General features: G+C 46.5%; 1 protein-coding gene across 6 annotated transcripts in view; it reads left to right on the forward strand.

Annotated features, from left to right (window-relative positions):
- The first annotated feature begins 11320 nt into the window (after positions 1-11320).
- Positions 11321-20693, forward strand: part of Dtx2 (deltex E3 ubiquitin ligase 2) — a 32324-nt gene continuing 22951 nt past the window's right edge. For 4 of the 6 annotated variants that reach the window (XM_027952854.2, XM_027952858.2, XM_027952857.2 and 1 more), the window contains exon 1: positions 11321-11408. The gene's annotated coding sequence lies outside the window, so the exon portion shown is untranslated. Of the gene's footprint in view, positions 11409-12456; positions 12621-19351; positions 19440-20693 lie in introns of those variants that run through there. The other 2 variants (XM_027952855.2, XM_027952856.2) reach the window with 2 other exon arrangements.

Here is a 20693-nt window from a genome sequence, read left to right on the forward strand (position 1 = left end):
GTCCCTTAAAAGCAACACCCCCCAACAAAGGGCTAAAGCTGGAGGATTTCCGGTTCAAAGCCAGCCTCAGCAATTTAGCAAGGCCATAAGCAACTCAGACCCTGTCTCAAAATAAAACATAAAAAGGGCTGGATATGTGGCTCAATAATTAAGTGCTCCTGGGTTCAATCCCCAGTACAAAAAAAAAAAAAAAAAAAAACTACAATGTATACAGTGTTTCCAAATACCCAGCTCAAAATATGCTAAAGATTTATATTTCCACCCTGAAGGTGGGCCTGGTGGTTCATATATCTAATCTCAGCTATAAGGCAGGCTGGGGCAGGAGGAAGGCAAGCAAGTTCAAGGCTAGTCTCAGCAATTTAGGACTTAAGCAATTTAGCAAGACCCTGTCTCAAAATATAATAGGGGCTGGGGATGTGGCTCAAGCATGCTCGCCTGGCATGCGTGCGGCCCGGGTTTGATCCTCAGTACCACATACAAACAAAGATGTTATGTCTGCCGAAAACTAAAAAATAAATATCAAAAAATTCTCTCTCTAAAAAAAATATAATAATAATAATAATAAAGAGCTGGAGATGTTGAGATAGGGATTTAGGATAAAAAGAGAGAATACTGAATCTTAAAGGAAATGCCAGCAAGCCACTGAGATTCAGAAAGCACAGCTGTAAATCTTGCGCAACATGCCCTTGGCCTTGCCCTTGTAAGATGAGGGAAATACCCAGCTCAGGGACACTGGCTGAAATGGTGCACCTTGCCCTGGATCCACCTTCAGTCCAGTCCTGACCCCGACGCAGCCCTTGTACAAATATTGCACCCCCAGCCCAAGTCAGGGCCACTTATTACTCTGGAGACCATCTACATTCTCCCTTGACTGTGTATCTGCCTTAAGACCCCTGTCTGTGTCTTGCCTGGCTTATGCTGAAATTCTTTTCTCTCAAGTATGCCTAGAGCTGAGTTCCCCATCTCTCCTTGGGAACTCCTCGGACCCTTCTCCAGAGATATTCCTTCTCCTGTGGAAATGTGGCTCAATGGTTAAGCACCCCTGGATTTAATTTCCATACTACTAATTAAAAAAAAGATATTTTAGAGTGTCATATTTTTAATTCTAACAGTTCTTAACAGTTCTACTTCAGGTTGATGTGTTTGGAGCCCCAAAGAGAATTATTTGCGCCAGGCACACACCTATAATCCCAGCGGCTCAGGAGGCTGAGGCAGGAGGATTACAGGCTCAAAGCCAACCTCAGGGCTAAGGATGTGGCTCAAGCGGTAGCGCGCTCGCCTGGCATGCGTGCGGCCCGGGTTCGATCCTCAGCACCACATACAAAGATGTTGTGTCCGCCGAAAACTAAAAAATAAACATTAAAAAAATTCTCTCTAAAAAAAAAAAAAAGCCAACCTCAGCAACAGCCAGGTGCTAAGCAACTCAGTAGACCCTGAATAAAATACAAAATAGGGCTGGGGCTGTGGCTTAGGGGTTGAGTGCCCCTGAGTTCAATCCCTGGTGTGCACGTGTGTGTGCGCGCGCGCGCGCACACACACACACACAAAAAAAAATTTGCATTTCTCGAATAGGGATTTTGCTAAGAGCACTGACTATTCCCTTGTGCGCTGCAGCAGGAAGTGAAACTTGCTTTTAGTGGGAACTTAAAGCGGGGGAAAGTCTGGCACCTCTGTTTGCAATGTGCATCTATGTCCCTTATTACCTTAAACTTTGGGTAAGATCCCTGATCAGCTCCTGTCTATAGACATGTTAAAACCTTAGGTTCCATCTGAAAACTGGTGATACAAGGCTGATGGCCCCAAATTAGGTAAATCTATCTTGTCCTCCATCAAAGCTAAAGGCACCAGGGTAAGAGTAGCTAAAGTACTTTGAAGGCTTGCAGGGACCTGAAAAGAAACAGATTGTTAACTGCCAGACTCCTGGAGGGTACCTAGAAGTCTCCAGTCATTGCCTGAAACCTTCCAGCAACAGCCGCCTTGCAGGCATCTCACCCCCTGACAAGAATGCCCCCCTAAGTGGAAGCAAATACCCCAGGACAGAAACTGAAGCTGCCCAGCTCCGCAGAAGCAATCCTGGCTTCCAGGAACTCACAGAACCAGATCTGAGTTATGGCCAACCAGACCACCATTTGTTTTATTTTTTCTTTTGTACTGGGAATTGAACTCAGGAGCGCTTAACCACTGAGCCGCATCCCAAGATCTTTTTATTTTTTATTTTGATACAGGGTCTCACTAAATTGCTGAGGTCCTCGCTAAATTGCTGAGGCTGGCTTTGAATTTGCAGTACTCCTGTCTCAGCCACAGTCTCAGCCACAGGAGTCGCTGAGATTACAGGTGTGGGACACCACATCTGGCTCAACCAGAACACATTTTGACCAAGACTGCTTACTGACACACATACCTCTCACACTCTCCTCTGTTCCTTCCCCTTTTCAATCCTGAAGTTCAGGGCTGGCACATGCCTGTAATCCCAGAGAATTGGGAGGCTGAGGCAGGAGGATCACAAATTAGAGACCAGCCTTAGCAATTTAGCAAGGTCCTAAGGACTTAGTTGAGACCCCGTCTCAAAACAAAAAGAGGGCTGGGGCTGTGGCTCAAGCGGTAGCGCGCTCGCCTGGCATGTGTGCGGCCCCGGGTTCGATCCTCAGTACCACATACAAACAAAGATGTTGTGTCCACCAAGAACTAAAAAATAAATATTAAAAAATTCTCTCTCTCTCTCTCTCAAAAAAAATAATAATAAAATTTAAAAATAAAATAAAACAAAAAGAAAGGCCTGGGAAGGCTGTGGCTGGGGCTCAGTGGTAGAGTGCTCGCCTAGCACATGTGAGGCACTGGGTTCTAACCTTAGCACCACATATAAATAAATAAATAAAATAAAGGTATTATGTCCATCTACAATTAAAAAAAAAAAATAAAGGGCTGGGGATGTGGCTCAATGGTTAAGTAACCCTGGGTTCAATCTCTGGTCCCCACAAAAAAAAAAAAAAAACAATAAAAAAGAAACCTAAAGTTCACGCCAGCAGCTCTGAACCCAGGGCTGATGCCACTTGATCCCTCCTTTCCTGATTTTCTCCATTACTTTTTCTGTTTGGTTTCTGGGGTGAATAGCTGGCTCTGATTCACTGGGACCCCCAGAGTCAGGCCTTTGGCCTAGGAACCCTGGTAACATTGCTATCAATTTTCTGCCATTTACAGAGTTGTTAAATTCTTTAGTCAAAGACAAAGCCTCTCCTGGAGGGTTGCTTCAGAACACGGGAAGCATTTTGACTCTTGCAGAGTTTTTCATGGTGCCATCTCCATATAGATATATCAGGTATTTTTTCGCACTGTACCCTAAGCAGCTCCTGTAAGCCAGTGGAAGTTCTCAGGGGAAGGTCAGATACCAACAGACAAGTAAAGCTGAGCGAGCTGTGGATGGAAGCTCAGTGGTACTGTGCATGCGCAAAATTCAATCCCTAGCACCCTCCCCTCTCCCCCACATACACAGAGGCAACATTAACATATTTAGCTTAAAGATCAAATTGGCTTTTGGGCTGGAGTTGTGGCTCAACAATAGAGTGTTTGTCTAGTGCACGAGAGGCACCGGGTTTGATCCTCAACACCACATAAAAATAAATAAAATAAAGGTATTGTGTCCAACTACAACTATATATATATATATATATATATATATATATATATATATATATATAATCATATTGCTTTTTTTTTTTTTTTTTTGCAGCACTGGGAATTGAACCCAGAGCCTTGCACATGCTAGGCAAATGCTATACTGCTGAGTCCCAGCCCTCTTTATTTTTTTAAATTTGGAGATAGGGTATAACTAAGTTGTTCAGGTGGGCCTTGAACTTGCATTCTCCTGCCTTGGCCTCCTGAGTAGCTGGGATCAGCCTCCCGAGTAGCTGGGATTACATGTGTGTATGACCCTGACCAGCTTCAAACTGGCTTTTTAAAAAAATTATTTTGGTGGTGTTGGGGATTGAACCCAGGGCCTTGTTGTGCATGCAAGGCAAGCACTCTACCAACTGAGCTGTATCCCCAGCCCCTCAAACTGGCTTTTATTAGCAGTTATAAAGTTAGGCTGCATCTTGTTCTACTAGACATGGCAGAAGGGTTGATTTTTATTAGGTGGCTGGAACAGAAATAAGAAGACCTCAGCAGATTAGGGGTGGGGATTTAGCTAGATTGTTGAACATTTGCCCAGCATGCACTTAAGCCCTGGGTTCAATTCCCAGTAATACACATACAAAGATCAGTTAACATCAGGTTACTTCAAATTACTCTCCTTGTATGGGTTAAAACACAGGGGACTTCCTTATGCTAGCTAAAACTGGCCTGTTTAATGATTGACCTTTCTCAGAAGGTCAAAAGCTTAGTATGAGTGGTTCCATTTTGGTTTTATTTGTTGAGGCCTAGGACAGGAGCTCAGTCCAAAACAATAGTCTCCTATAAATCTTTTGTCCCATCATTTTTTATTGGGTGCGCTATAGTTGCACACAATGTTGGGATTTGTTGTTACATATTTGTACATGCACACAATATAGCAATATGATTTGGCCTATATTATTCACCAGTATTTCCCCTTTCCCTCCCTCTCTCTGGCCCCATCCTTCTAGGCTCTCCGCTGGATTTTCATGAGATTCCACATATGAGAGAAAATTTATGCCCCTTGACTTTCTGAGTTTGGCTTACTTCACTTAATGTAACGTTCTCAAGTTCCATTCATTTCCCTGCAAGTAACATAGTTTCATTCTTTATGGATGAATAAAACTCCACTGTGTTCATATTCCATATACCACATTTTCTTTATCTATTCATGCATCAATGGTCCCATCGGCTATTGTGAATTGTGCTGCTATAAACATGGGTCTGCATGTGTCCCTATAGTATGAGGACTTCAATACTTTTAGGATAAATACCAAGGCATGGCATAGTTGGGTCATAGAGTGGTTTCATGCCTAGTTTTTTTTTTTTTTTTTTGGGGGGTGGGGTGGGGTGGGGTGGGAGGGAACTGGGAATTGAACTGAGGGGCACTCAACCACTGAGTCACATCCATAGCCCTATTTTATATTTTATTTGAGATAGCATCTCACTAAGTTGCTTAGCATCTTGCTAAATTGCTGAGGCTGGGGGCTGGGATTGTGGCTTAGAGGTAGAGTGCTTGCCTAGCATGCGTGAGGCACTGGGTTCGATCCTCAGCACCACATAAAAAATAAAAAATAAAGGTATTGTGTCAATCTACAACTAAAAACTAAATGTTTAAAAAAAAAAATTGCTGAGGCTGGCTTTGAACTTGCGGTCCAAGTGCCCAGGTGTAGCCCAGTGGTAGAATGCCTGTGTACTGAACACTCCTGAGGGGTCTCTTGCCCTCAGCCTTATGATGGGAAGGCTGGCTTGACCCCATATCACAACTGATCCCTTCTCTTGAACAGCTCATATATACCAAATCAGGCCATCAGATGATTACTTTGCAGTGAGAACAGCAGTAGAGGTGGGGACACAGGAAGATTGTGGTGATTGAACTACTCAGATGAATTAACTGTGAGCAGGTTGTATGAGTCAGTTATTTAGGTCTCTTAGGAATGGAGCCAGGAAAAGGGATGAGCCCTTTCAAACCACTTTCCTTCCTTCCTTCCTTCCTTCCTAGGGAAGCTTAACCACTGAGCCATATCCCAGCCCTTTTTATTTTTATTATTATTATTTTTTTTTATTTTGAGATGGGTGGTCTTGCTAAGTTGTTTAGGGCCTTGCTAAATTGCTGAGGCCAACCTCAAACTTGGGATCCTCCTGCCTCAGCCTCCCAAGTTGCTGGGAATCACAAATGTGTGCCTGGTTCAAACCACTTTTCAAGGGACAAGGACTTAGATAAAATGGTGCTTTGGATTAAGAGTGGTCTAATCCTCAGGACTGTAAAGCCCTGGTGCTTTTGTTGGTGGTGTAGGTCACACCTGTGTCCTGAGTGGCCCCCATCACCAAGAGATGCCAGGTACTGTCCCTTCATCAGAAATAATGAGCACTGCAACTGTGGCTTCTAATCAATCTCTCCAGAGTATCAGTTGGAGACCAATTAGTGGAGGCTCTAAGCAACAAATTCTGCCTTTCCAAGAAAAAACGTCAGAAACTCTGCTGAGCCCCTTAGCAATGATATTGAGCCCCAGTCTCTTGGCTTTTCTCAGGTTTAAGTTGATCTTTTCTTGCTCCTGGGTAAAGCAGGGGCAGATTCCAGGATTAGAACATTCAGAGGCAATGAAATCTGCTACTAGGAATCTTTTTTTTTTTTTTTTTTTTCCTAAAGGACCTCTTTTTTAAGAGAGAGAGAGAGAGAGAGAGAGAATTTTTTTTTAATTTTTTGGCAGACACAACATCTTTATTTGTATGTGGTTCTGAGGATCAAATCCAGGCCGCACACACGCCAGGCGAGCCACATCTCCAGCCCCTGCCTCTAGGAATCTTAAACAGGACCCTTTTTTTTCCCCAGTATTGGGTGTTAAACCCAGGGGTGCTTTACCACTGAGCCAGTCCTTTTTATTACTTATTTATTTAATTTTTTTTAAAAAAATATGTATTTATTTATTTTTTTAATTCTCGGCGGATACAACATCTTTGTTTGTATGTGGTGCTGAGGGCCGCACGCATGCCAGGCGAGCGCGCTACCGCTTGAGCCACATCCCCAGCCCATATTTATTTAATTGTTGTTGTTGTTGTTCAAGGGATTGAACTAGGGGCGCTTAACCACTGAACCACATCCCAGTCAGACTTATTTTTTTATTTTCAGGGAGGGTCTCACTAAATTGGCCAGGCTGGTCTGGAACTTGTGATCCTCCTGGGGACCCTCCTGATTCACTGGAATGACAGGCATGTGCCACCACACCCAGCTCTACTAGCTATTTTGAAATACGCAATTAGTTGCCATCAATCATAATTACCCTGCTACCCTATAGAGCATCAGGCGTCGTTCCTGTTCCTATCTTTCTGCGCCCCTTTTAATCTAACTTTCTGTGGTGAATGCCAGTCTCCATGCTGTGGCCGGCAGTCACTTTCTTTCTTGGGCAGAGTCATTCATTCTCGGTGGCTGGGGAGCACTGGCAGGTCCTTGGGCAGGCCACAGGAACCATATTTGAGAAGTTAAAGAAAAAAAAAAAAAAGCTGAGCATGGTGGCACAGGCCCAGCGACTGGGGAGGCTGAGACAGGAGGATCATGAGTTCAAATCCAGTCTTAGCAACAGCAAGGCACTAAGCAACTCAGTGAGACCCTGTCTCTAAATAAACCACAAAATAGGTCTGGGGATGTGGCTCAGTGGTCGAGTGCCTCTGAGTTCAATCCCTGGTACCAAAAAAAAAAAAAAAGTAAAAAAATAAAAAGAAGTCCCCAGGGGACTGGGGATGGAGCTCCGTGTTTACCTGAGAAGCTTGAGGCTCTTGTGTTTGTGTCACAGTATAGCCATTAAAAAAAAAAAAGTGTCCCCTCTAGTTGGACAGTTTATGACAGAGAGATGCCTCACCAAGAACATCTCCCTGTCACTTGATTCTGGGATACTAACCTTTGTGCAAGAGGCTTGTCTAACCTGCCCTACTGTGTGTGTTGGGGGTTTGTGCCTAATGGAGATAATGGAGAGCAGGGTATGCTCCCAAGTAAGTAAGACTTTTTTTTTAATGTTTATTTTTTAGTTATAGGTGGACACAATATTATTTTTATATGGATAGAACCCAGTGCCTCACACATGCTAGGCGAGCGCTCTCAGAGCCCCAGCCCCAGCCCAGGAATGCATTTTTAAAAATGTCTCAGCGACCAGAATATAAATGTCTCAGCTCATCCCCTACTTTCTGGGTGTTTCTGGGGTTTTTCTCCTAGAAACTTTCTATGCCTGCAAACCTGTGGATTATAGGCAGTCAGACATGTTTGTTTACAAATAGGTGAATCTTCTACTCTCTCCTTTGTTTTAAAAGTTCCTCTTTTACTTAACAATAGATGTTGGCCACCTGTTGGAGTCAGCAGTCCAGAATCTTCCCCTTTCTTTCTAAAGACTTCCTGGAGTCCCATAGTTATTTAATCAGCTCCCTCCTGCTGGGTGATTCAGACCTCAGGGCTCCTTTTCTATGCATATTAAAATTCTGGGTGAAAGGGGCTAATCCCAGTTTTCCTCATTTCCAGTCCCTGAGGGGAATCCCGCTGCAGCCTGGGGACAAGGCACACCCAACCCACACTAACCTAAGATAAAGAAATGGCCTTTCCATTCTGCCTGGTGCTGTCTTACCTTACTTCTCTTCACGGTCAGAACTCTTTTATTCCCCCACCCCCAATAAAAATCGTCTTTTCAGGTTTTAAAAATCAAACCCATTCAAATGATGTGAGAAAAGTACAAAGAAAATTAAAAAATCACCTGTGATCCTCAGATGCTCTTGTGTTGACCCCTTGTCCTTCAGACACACAAGGCCAAGGGCAACCTATGAAGGTGGCATGACTCCTTTCCTGGGGTCTGTCCTCTGCCTCCCCCTTTCCAATAAAATATAAAACAGAAAGATTTTTCCAGCCCTTTTTATTTTTCATTTTGAGTTTTGAGACAGGGTCTCTTAGTTGCTGAGGACCTTGTTCCTGATGCAGCCATCTCCTCTTCTGGATTTCCTGTTTTTCTGAAAGTCAGTGCTGGGCTGGGGGCACAGGTCAGCTGTAGAGCACTTGCCTGGCAAATTTGGGGCTCAATGATAAAGCACCCCTGAGATCAATCCTCAGTACTGAAAAAAAAAAAAAAAGACTTTGAAGAGGTCTCTGATCCCTTCTGGCATGTGCACACAGAGTAAAAGGTGGCATTTATGAACCAGGAAGCCAGCCCTCCCCAGACATTGATTCTGCTACCATCTTTTTAAAAATTTTATTAATTTTTTTAGTGTCTGGGATAGAACCCAGGGTTATTTACCCACTGACCACATCCTCAGTCCTTTTTAAAAAAATTTTTATTTTGACACTGGGTGTTGCTAAATTGCTTAGGGCCTTGCTAAATTGCTGAGGCTGGTTTGAACTTGCAAGCCTCCTGCCTCAGCCTCCTGAGCTGCTGCGATTACAGGGCCAGGGCATGTACCATGGCATCCAGCCAAATTTCTATTGCTTATAAACCACCCAGTCTGTGGGGTTTCCTTATAGCAGCCCAAACAGATTAAGATACCCCGGATGAGCTCCATATCATTGCCAGGGACTCCAAAGTCCCCATCTCCAGCCCAGGTCTCTCCAGAGCTTTGTATCTGGCTACCCTACCCCATCTATGGACCCTTCCCTGGCTCCCACACTGGTCCCTAATCTTGGTTTCCTCAGCCAGAAATGGATGGGCCCAGGAGCCCTCCAGAGCTCTACTTCGTTCAGATCTCAGCTCTGGGAGTTACCTCCCTTCCCCAGGGCCTTGGTTCCAGCCAAGCCACATCCCCCAAATTTCTGATATGGTCACTAAAGTCCATCCTGTCTTACTCAACCTTCTCCTTTCCTGCTTTCTGGGTTTAATTTCCCCTCCCTTACCCTCTTCATGTGCCCCCACACCAGACCACAGAGTTCTTTTCCCTGTTTCTTGAATGGCCAGGCACTCTGCCCCCTCTCTCTTTGTAAGGGCTTTCTAGTACTCCATCCAGGGAATTCTCTCTCTGGGCTTCAGAACCCCACTCAAGCCTCTCTTGTTCTTGTTTTGGGGTTTTGGGGATTAAACCCAGGGGTGCTCTACCACCCAGCTAGAGCTATAATCCCACCCCATTTTGTTGTTATTTTTAGACAGGGTCTCACTGAATTGTCAACTGGCCTCTGGATTTGTGATCTTCCTGCCTCAGCCTCCTAAGACACTGGGATTGTAGGCATCCCTGGCCACCACTACTGGCACATCTTCCTTGCTTCTTTTTTTTTTTTTTTTTTTAATTTTTCTTTTAGTTGTAGATGAACACAATAACCTTTATTTTATTTGTTTATTTTATGTGGTGCTGGGGATCTAACCCAGTGCCTCAAGCATGCTAGGCAAGCACTCTACCACTGAGCCACAACCCCAGCCCCACATCTTCCTTGCTTCTTGATCATAGATTTCCCATCACTATTTTGTAATTGTTTAAGTGTCTGTCTTCCAAACTAGATAGGAAGCGCTCCCAAGAAAGACACCGAGTTTCTGCTTCACCTTTGAATCCCAGGTATGTGAGAGTGTGAGAAATAGAAAGTCCACGGTCCATTTTCAGAATATAGCCTTAATTGGATCCAATTATAGTCATTTTAATTATAGTCCTTCCCTTTGCCAGCCCCAATTTTAAAATTAGTTAATCAGGTAGATGGTACCCCGAGCTTCTCCAACCAGGGCAAAAAGCCAGGCTGTGTTAGGGATAAAAGCAGGTGGACTCCCCACCCAGGCTCCCTGGCTCCTCAGGTTCTGGTAGCACACCCTTTTGCCAGGAGTAAACACTGTGCCTACCCACTGTGGAGCATGGTGTTTGATTTCTTGCGGCACCTTGCTATTTCTAACAGAACAGGACCTGGCAGCTTGTATGTACCAGAAAACACTATTTGAAATGAGTCAGAGCCCAGCATGGTGGTGAGTGCCTGTAATCCCAGTGGTTTCAGAGGCTGAGGCAGGTGGATCAGAAGTTCAAGGCCAGCCTCAGCAATTTAGCAAGGCCCTCAGTAACATAGCATGACCTTGTCTCACAATAAAAAGTAAAATGGGCTGGGAATGGAGCTCAGTGGTAACCCTGGGTTCAACCTCTAGTATGAAATAAAATGAGTCAGAAAGGAATTTGGTGGCCCACGCATGTAATCTTAGCGACTCTGGAAGCTGAGTGAGGAGGATCTCAAGTTCTAGGAGAGCCTGGACAACTTAGCCAGCGAGACCCTGTCTCAAAATAAAATAAAATAAAATAAATAAAGAAAAGACAGCAAAAAGAAAAAAATTGAATGAGTCAAAACCGACATGGAGGTAAGGGTCTATAGTAATAACTACTCAGGAGGCTGAGGAAGGAGGATCTCTAGAGCCCAGGAGTTCAAGGCCAGCCTGGGCACATATAGCGAGACACCCCCATCTCAGAAAAAAAAAAAATAAAAGTTTTTTTTTTTTTTTTTTTTTTTAAGAATGTGTTAGTAATTAATGAAGGAGGAAGTCAATGAGCAAACAAGCTAAGGACTGTATACATACAGGCAGGTGTGACTTCGGCCCCGCCCCTCCCAGCGGCCACGCCCCACGGACGCCTCGCCCCCGGAACTACAATTCCCAGAAGGCCCCGCGCGGCGAGCATGCGCAGCGCGGCACTCGGAAGCTGCGACGCTGAGTTTCACTCCGGCTACCTTCTGGTCGGACTCGGGAGCCGCAGACGGATCTCTTCCCAGGCCGAGCTGGACTGCAGCCGGAGCGCGGTGGTGTTCTCAGGCAGTCCCCTCGGCCTCCTCAGCCTCGGTGAGAGGGGCGGGCAGGGGTCCCGAGGGCAGAAGGTGTGTGTGTGGGGGACACCGAGCCCAGCTGGGACCGGAAGGGGGCGGTTGTGCGAGTGAGGGCGGCTGGGCCGGGCAGGAGGGGAGCCCGGGGTCCCGGGGGACTGGGCGGACTGGACGCCTGGAGGCGCGAGTCGCAGCACTGAGTTGCCCGGAGCTGGGGACACGGAGTGCGGGGAGGGGACTACCGGACTCTCGGGGAGGCGCGCCCCTGGGAGTTCGGGTCTCACAGGACCTGGAGGCGCTGGGGGGACCTTGCCACCGCTCGCTGGCCCGGGTGTGCGTTCTGCTGGGGTCTGCGTCCCGGCGTAGGACTCCCTGGGCCCGGGGCTGCACTCGGGAGGAGTTTGCCTCCAAACTCTGCGTCTCTCCTCGCTTCTCAACTGGGCTCTCCCTTCCCGCAAGCTCCTGTGTCACTTGGAAGGGGTCCTTAGTGTAGCTGAAGAGGATTTACAGGACTTTCTTTTTCTGGAGCTCCGTCTTTCTGGGCCAGCTGCTGTCCTCCGCGCTGGCTTCACTTCCCTAAGTGCTAACAACATTGAAATAGGATGTGTATAGAGGCGTGGACCCTGGAGGAACTAAAAATATTTCTGCGTGCCATCCTAGCTCCTTTAGAGTTCTAGAAAGTAGATTTTCTGGTAGCCAGAATCAGGGTCAGCTTAAGCTATTCGGGTAATCAGGCCCCTTGTTCATTTGCTGTGTGATCTTGGCCAAATTTTGCCCTCTCTGGTGCGTTGATTCCTGGATGCCTAAGCTGTAGACTGGCCTCAGAAGTCCTGTTAGGTCCTTCTGGGAAAGGGCTCAATTTTTTTTTTTTTTTTTTTTTTTAACCATTCCCTTGATTGTTGAGTAGGCTGAGAAAGACTCTACCTTCTGCTCTGCCCAGGCTGTTGGAGAATAAATCTGGCTATTTCCAGTCCCCAGCCACAGCACACCGATTCAACATCTGTGCACTCATTTTTCCTAACTGCTGTTTCTCAATTTAAAACCTGATCATCTTCTTGTTGGCAAAGGTGCTTGGAATTTGTGTCGCTGAGTCAGCAGGCCCTTCAGATTTGCCCGGTTTTTGTTGTTTGCATTTCATATCAAGATGGGAACTCAAACAAGTTATTCCTCCTAAAGATCTGGTGTCTCCATCAAGAAGGGACAGTTTGTGCCAGCTCTCCAGAGAGACCAGGTGAGAGGCAGGGGGAACTTGACTTTGCTGCCGATGCAATCTAGTTTTCAGTAGAGAAGATGGGCACTGCGGAGGGTGCAGTTCCACCAGGATGAGAGAGATCCTGGGAATTATTGTTGATTGCTAGATAAATTCAGGTGGCTTATTGCCAACTCCTCCTGTCCAACCAGTCTTAGAGGATGCTTTTGACTTTGGGACACGCTCTATGGGATGGAGGACATAAGTCAAGATTTATGTATTGGAATGGGAATTTTCATTTCTTTGGTTGCACAAACCTCTCCTGGGTGCCAGACAAGATCTCCATCTTCTGGGAACTTGTTTGGGTGGAAAGACAAGACACCCCACAGTTAGTAAGGAGACTTTGTCAGTGTGGCTCTAGGGGAACACAGGGCAGAGCCCCCTCTCAGAGTAGGAAGTAGTAGGTCAGGAAAGTTCTAGACAGTGACCCCTAGCTGGGTTGTGGAGGAGGAGTGGAACTCGAAAGCAGGGAGGAAGCCCAGCAGGGCAGCAGCATTTGTAGAATTCTGAAGGCATCCAGGCAGGGCTGGATCAACTTAGGTGGCTCTGTGACCAGAGCAGCAAGTGGGGTGAGGGCAGAGAAGGCTGGAAAGGTAGGTGGGGCAGAGTAAGTGGAGGGTCCTGACAGGTGCTGTGGTTTGTCCCCCAAAGGATCACATGCTGGAAACATGTGATCCTAGTGTGGTGGTGAGGTGGTGGAACTTTTAAGAGGTGGGGCCTTCTGGAAGGTCATTAGACCATGGGGGCCCACTTTCATGAATGGATGAATGGTTTTGTGGAGTGGATTGGGCCTTCCAGGAGTGACCAAGTTCTCCAGAGAGCAGGTTGATAGAGTGGCCACCCCACATGCTTGGGCACTCCTGTGCCTCAGTTTCCCTTTACACTTCTCCGTTATTATCTGGACCCTCCAGCCATCAGAGTTAATGAGCCAGTTTTTTTTTTTTTTTTTGTTACCCAGTATCAGGTATTCTGTTTAGCAACACACAGTAAACACCAGAGCTCTGGGGCATGGAGGAATTTTAGCACAAAAACTTCACTAGGGCCTTTTTCTTTAATACATTTATTTTGTTTATTTATTTTTATGTGGTGTTAAGGATCGAACCCAGGGCCTCGCACATGCCAGGCGAGAGCTCTACCACTGAGCCACAACCCCAGCCCTTCTTTTTTTTTTTTTTTTTAGTGGGGAGAGTACCTGGGATTGAACTCAGGTGCCCTCATCACTGAACCACATCCCCAGCCCTATTTTGTATTTTATTAGAGACACGTCTCACTGAATGGCTTAGGGCCTAGCTAAATAGCTGAGGCTGGCTTTGAATTCACAATCCTCCTGCTTCAGCCTTCTGAGCCTCTGGAATTACAGGCATGCGCCACCGTGCACAGCTATACCTGTGTATTTCTAAGAAAAGTAAAAATGTGAGGTTATATTGCTAAGATTTATGCAGACTGTTTGGTGTTGTTGGGCTCATGTGTTTATACTGCTGCATAAGATTGATGGTGTGAAGGGATCACCCTTCTCTCAGCTGATCATCATTGATGGGCACTTCGTTGCTTCCGTGGTTTATTCTTTGAGCACCCTGCCCTGAATATTTCCATGCAAGTGTTGTGTTATGCCTTGGCAAGAACATAAACCGGAGGCTGGGCACAGTGGTGCACGCCTGTAATCCCAGCGGCTCAGAAGGTGGAGGCAGGAAGATCGAGAGTTTGAATCCAGCTTCAGCAATGGCGAGTTGCCAAGCAACTGAGACCCTGTCTCTAAAAAAAAAAAGAACATAAATGTATGGAGAGGTATTTTGCTGGTCCTGGGGTAAGTAAATGTTCAGTGTTTTGGATATGGGCCCTGGGTTTCCACCTGAGCATCAGCTGAGAGGCCGGTGGTTGCTCCACGTTTTCACCAAAACTTGCCCTTGGCAGACTTTTCTGTTTTGGCTAATTAAATGGGTATGAAATGCGGTCTTTGGGATGGATCTTGGTTCTTAGGTCCCTGATCCCTGACATTGAACATCTCTTAGGTGTATTGATATACGTGTTTCCTGTGAAGTATTTGTTCATGTGTTTTGCCAGTATTTCTGTGGGGTTCTTGGTGCTTTTTAAAATTGATTTACAGGAGCTCTGTCCCTCGTGTATATTGTGTGTATCTTTACCCATCTTGTAATTTACTTATCCCCTTTATATAAGTGTCTTTTGTTGATCAACAGATCTTTTGTTTTGGTACAGGGGGTTGAACTCATGGATGTCTAACCACTGGGCAACATCCCCCTCTTTTTATTTTGAGGCAGGATCTCACTAAGTTGTTTAGGGTCTTGCTAAGTTGCTGAGGCTGGCTTTGAACTTATGATCCTCCTGCCTCAGCCTCCAGAACCTCTGGAATTACTGTCACTGCGCCAACTTTTTTTTTTAAAGTAGTGAATATTCCAAATCTTAAACACTGGCTGAATTAAAAAACAAAACTGTAAGTCAAACAAAACACATGTGCAGGCCAGTTTGTCCCTCATCAGTGTACCCTGTGTTGATGGAGAAGGACAAAGATTCTAGAGACAATTGGGTTTACTTGGCCCCTTAGTGTCTTGGGCAAATGCTTCTTTTCTTTGGCCACCTTTTCCTCAGTTACCAAGTGCACGTGGTAGTTGCTGCTCTGGACTGCAGGACCAAGCAGGGACATTTAGAAGGTATTTAGCACAGAGCTTGGCAGAGGGGAAGCCTTGCCACCAGGGCCATTGCTGTTAGGCCTACCACTGTGTCTGCCGCACCCCCAATTTGGCCCTGGTAGGCCTGAGAACCAGGGCTGTGTCCTCCAGCTTGCTGCCGGTGGTCAGATTACTCTGGGCGAAGCAGGAATCACAGGTTCTTGATTCTGGAGGAGGTGGCTGCCCAGGGGGCAGTTGTGGATGCTGGGGCCTGAACTCTGGGTACTGTGTGGCTTTCTGATTCACACTTGGAAGGTTCTCTTCAGACCTGTTCCTGGAGGGCTCAAGTGTGGCCCCTGTCAGAAGAGGAATGCTCACTTGGGATCTGGCCACCACCTAGAGTGCAAGGGACAGGTGATGTTTGTTTCTCACCTTCTCACAGAAACTCAGGCCTGGCTTGAACAGTCACTTTCCAAGGCCAAAGCCCCAGCCCAAAGGGTTAGGGTTCCAGCACTTACCTGCATGCAGAAGGCCCTGAGTTCCATCCCCAGCACTACACTCAAAAAAAAGGGGAAGAAAGCCCATCAAAACCCCGTCTTACTGGACTTACGGGACAAGTGTAATCTTGAGGCTCTGGGATGGTTTGAATTTTACATTTTCTTGGAACTCGGGGATGTGTCTTGGCAAGAAGGTGCCATGGTAAGTTGACAAGGCCTGTCATTACTAAATAATTTGGTGAGCGTTATGATCTTCGGAAAGTGTTTGGTAAGCTAGGCTTGATGGCACATGCCTGTAGTTCCAGTAATTCAGGAGGCTGAGGCAGAAGGATCTAAGTTCGGTTTGGAGCCTCAGCAACTTAGTGAGATCCTACCTCAAAATAAAATTTTTGAAAAAGGGCTTGGGAAGTAGCTCAGTGGCAGGGAACCTGCCTAGTGTGCTGGAGGCCCTGCCTTCACCCCCTAGTGCTATACACAGACACAGAGCATTTGGTATTTTATTTATCTATACTTTGGTACTAGGGATTGAACCCAGGGGTGCTTGGTCACTGAGCTGCACCCCAGCCCTTTCTGTTTTTTGTTTTGAGATGGTCTTGATAAGTTGCTGAGGACCTTGCTAAATTGCTGAGGCTGATCTTGATTGAACTTGTGTGTGATCCTTTTGCCTCAGCCTCTGGAACTGCTGGGATTACAAGTGTGTACTGGTGCACTTGGCAGCATTTGGTATTTTAGAGACTTTTCTATATGTAGAAGTGTGAATATTCATGCTGTAGAATTTCTTTTTTTTTCTTTTGTGGGACCGGGGATTGAATCCAGGGCCTTGTGCATGCTAGGCAAGCACTCTACCAATTGAGCTATATGTACTCAGCCTCATGCTGTGGAATTTCTGACAGGATTTTTTTTTTTTTTTAAGTGGTGGTGCTGGGGATTGAACCCAGGGCTTTCTGGTTGTCCTTCCCAGCAGTGTGAAGTATTGGCTGTTGCCAGCACTGAGGACTGAAATTAAGTAAAATTTGCAAGTTCATATGCAGAAAAAAAAAAAAAAAAACCTCCCATTGTATCTAATTTTTTTCTTTTTTTTTTAAACATTAATTTTTTTTTTTAAGTTGGACACAATATCTTTCTGTGTTTATTTTTATGTGGTGCTGAGGATCAAACCCAGTACCTCACACATGCGAGGCAAGTACTCTACCACTGAGCCACAACCCCGCCCTTATTTTTTTCTTTATTTGCATTGTTGGGGATCAACTTTGGGGTGTTGGCATGCAAGGCAAGCACTTGACTACTAAACTACACCTCCAGCCCTAATCTTTTTCCATTTGTTTGTCTGGTACCAGGGATTGAGCCCAGGGGCACTTTACCACTGAACCCCAGCCCCCCCCCTTCTTCTTCTTCTTCTTTTTTTTTTTTTTTTTTAAGACTGGGAGGGTCTAAGTTGCTTAGGACCTTGCTAAATTGCTGAGACTGGCTTTGAATTTGTGTTTCTACTGCCTCAGCCTCCCGAGTCTCTGAAATCACAGGCCTGCGCCACCACACAGGTTCTGTTGTTTGTTTTTGTGGTACTGGGGACAGAACCCCTGACCTCAGACATGCTAGGCAAGCCCTCTACCACTGAGCTACATCCCCAGCTTTTTAAATTTTAGTTTGAGGTAGGGTCTTGCTAAGTTGCTGAAGGACTTGCTGAATCTCTGAGGCTGGCCTTGAATTTTCAGTCCTCCTTTCTCAACCTCCCAAATTGCTGGGATTACAGGCATGTGCCACTGCGCCTAGCTTTAATTTGTATTTTCTAAACAAAATTTCTACTAAAGTAGAATGTGTCTTTTGATTAGTTTGTGTTCAGAATCTGATTTTCCCAAGTCTTTGGAGAGGCTTCCTGACAGGGCCCCATCTGCACTTATCTTTGAAGGTCATGTTCTGTGTACAGGTCATGCTTGTGGTGTCTGATGTGGGGTGTGGAGCTTTAGGCCCTTGCTTCTTGGAAAGCATCTAAAGGACTGAGGTAGCTCAGAAAATGGGTTGGGGGCAGTGGTGCAAGCCTGTAATCCCAGCTATGTGGGAGTCTGGGGCAGGAGGATAGCAGATTAGAGGCTAGCCTGGGTAATTTAGTGAGACCCTGTCTCAATAGAAAAAGGGCCAGGGATGTAGCTCAGTGGGAAGGTGTTCCTGTGTTCAATCCCCAGTGCCTCCTCCGTCTCCTCCCAAAAAAAGAACAAGAAAGAAAATAAAATTGCTTGAGGGGTAAGGTGGATTTGGTTGGAAAGTTCGTCCTATGCTGGGGAATCAGGTGGGAAGAGGTCTCGAAGTCACCTGGTTGTACTAGTTTCCAATCAATAGTGTTTGGAACTCTATGCTTGCATTTTTTTTTTTTAATATTTATTTTTTAGTTGTAGGTGGACACAATATCTTTATTTCATTTTTATGTGGTGTTGAGGATCGAACCCAAGGCCCTGTGTGTGCTAGGCAAGCACTCTACCACTGAGCCACAACCCTAGCCCTCTATGCTTTCTTTTTAATGCAGTTCTAGGAAAGGAACCCCGGTCTTATGCATGCTAGTAAAGTGCTCTGCCACTGGGCTCTGCCTGCAACCAGAGTCCATTCCCAGTCCTCCAGGCTTTTTAAAACTGAGCTTATATAAAGTAGAAAGAACATCATGGACTTCATGGTTGGATAGACTGGGTGCTTGATCTTGGGTAAATACTTAATCTCCTGGGGCTTCTCTGTAAAATAGGGATAATTCCTACTTTTTTTTGGGGGGGGGGATACTGAAGATTAAACCAGGGATGCAGCTAACACTGAGCTACATCAACCCTCTTTATTTTTATTTATTTATTTTGGTTTTAGGGAGTGAACCCAGGGGTGCTTAATCATATCCCCAGCCCTTTTTTATATTTTATTTTGGGATGGGGTCTCACTAAGTTGCTTAAGGCCTCCCTCAATTGCTGAGGCCGACCTTGAACTTGTGCTCCTCTTTCAGCCTCCTGAAGGATTACAGGTGTGTACCGCAGCACTGGGCTTAATTTCTACCTTTGAAGGCGGCTGAGGGGGTTGAGAGGGTTGGTGAGAAAAACATCAGGCATACTGCTCACCACACGGTAGGTGTGTTGCGTGCTTACCCACCCGAGAGTTCAGTGTACTCTGAAGTTATGGATTCTGCATTTCTTTTACTTGGGTCCTTAGGACTTTCATAAGCTTTTCGTAAACATTTCAAGACTGATTCATATTTCCTCATGAAGACCTTCCCTGATTGATTGATTTCCTATGTTGGGGCTGGGGTTTAACCTAGCATGCATGAAGCCCTGGGTTGAATCTCAAGTACTGGGAGAACGTTCCCATATTGTGGGGTAAGTTGCCTCCAGATTGAAGCTTTTTTCCACAGCTAATTATAATAATAATTTTCACAATTAAGAACACCCTAAATGGCCCCATCATTAGGCTCTGAAACTAGGTTATTGAATTCCAGCTCTGAGGTGGCTGCGGCTGTTCCCGAGGGAGGGCGGGTGCGTTGACCAGGGCTGTGTTGTGCCTCATTGCTGGGATCTGGCACTGAAGGTTACCCCTCCCTTGTCCTTGGTTTCAGACCCCGCGCAGTGCTGGAGCTTTGAGGAGCTGCAGCCTCAGCTTGGGGTGGGCCAGACTCTGCCCTCTGGTAGTTCCCTGCTCCAGTGGGGAGACCAAATCCAGTAAGTGCAGTCGTGGGGGCCTCAATGTGGCTTCTGTAGCAAAGTGTACAGGAGGGTGGAGTCATCTCTCACTGAGAGGCTGTGCATCCAGGGCTCAGAAGGACAGGGGTTGAGTCTGGAAAGATGGGCTTCCTTGCTCAAGGCATCCCGTAGAAAGAGGGTGGAAGCCTGAACTCAGGCACCAGTGGGATCAGTGGCGGGGGTTGGGAGTAGCCAGAGTGTTCTGGGGCTTGCTAGAAGTAGATGTGGCTGAACATAAAGTTCCAAAACTGGAGAGCTCGGTGTGAGTGGGGACAGGGCTGGTTGCCAAGCAGATCGCTAGCCATGTCATCCTGTCTTGAGTTTCTAGCACCCTGGCAGGGCTTGGACCCCAGGGGTCCTGGGTCTGTGGGAGCTTTACACCCTGACAGAGCATGCTGAAACACACCCCAAGGCCGATGATTCTGGAGGTCCTGGCTGCCTGAGAGGTGAGCGACACCTCAGGAGGACCTGGCTCTGAAACCAGTCCTCTGATTTGTGCTGCAGTGTGGTTGGAGACTTGTAATTGCAGACACTGAGGTAGGCCAGCCACCCTTGGGCACCAAGGTGCAATCCTTAGTTGGAGGCTTTGGCAGCTGCCAAAAGGAGGCCAGGCACCCACAGGTGGCTCAGTGCTTTCAGGCCTGGTGCACCTCTGTCTCGTGGCAGCCCTTTGCTGCCATCCTTCAGCCACACTTTGGGGGGTGGGTGGGTTTTAGAGGGGAAGGGAGGGAGGCTGGGACTTGTGGGCATCTGCTGTGGGCCTAATGCTGTGTGCAGACTTATGCTGCTGGTCTGTCTGAATCCTCACGAGCAGCACGAGGAAGGGCTGTCATATCTCTGTTCTCAGTGAGAGCGAGCAGGCTCTGTGAACCCAGGTGCCTTTGGTGAAATGACATAGTGGGCCTGCGGCAGCCCATACCTCATCTTTTTCTCAGGCTACTCTAGACCTTACTCGCTGCTAGGCAGTAGACTTGGCCTTCTCGTTGAAGCCCTGAGTGTAGTGCATTCTGGAGTCAGCAGCAGAAGCCCCTGCAGCCAGCCCCGTCTCTAGCCTGTGAGCAAGTTTTTGCAACCACCTGGGTCTCTGTTTCTGTACCTACAAAATGGGGATGGAATTTGTCATTTGTACTTAAGGAAGTGGTTGTGGGAATCAGCAGATTGTGTGAGCTGGACCCTATTAGCATAGAGTCCCAAGTAGGGTCCCGCATGGGTTGCTCTGACTGCTTGAAATTC

Source organism: Marmota flaviventris, chromosome 19, assembly GCF_047511675.1.
Source record: "Marmota flaviventris isolate mMarFla1 chromosome 19, mMarFla1.hap1, whole genome shotgun sequence".
Taxonomy (NCBI): domain Eukaryota; kingdom Metazoa; phylum Chordata; class Mammalia; order Rodentia; family Sciuridae; genus Marmota; species Marmota flaviventris.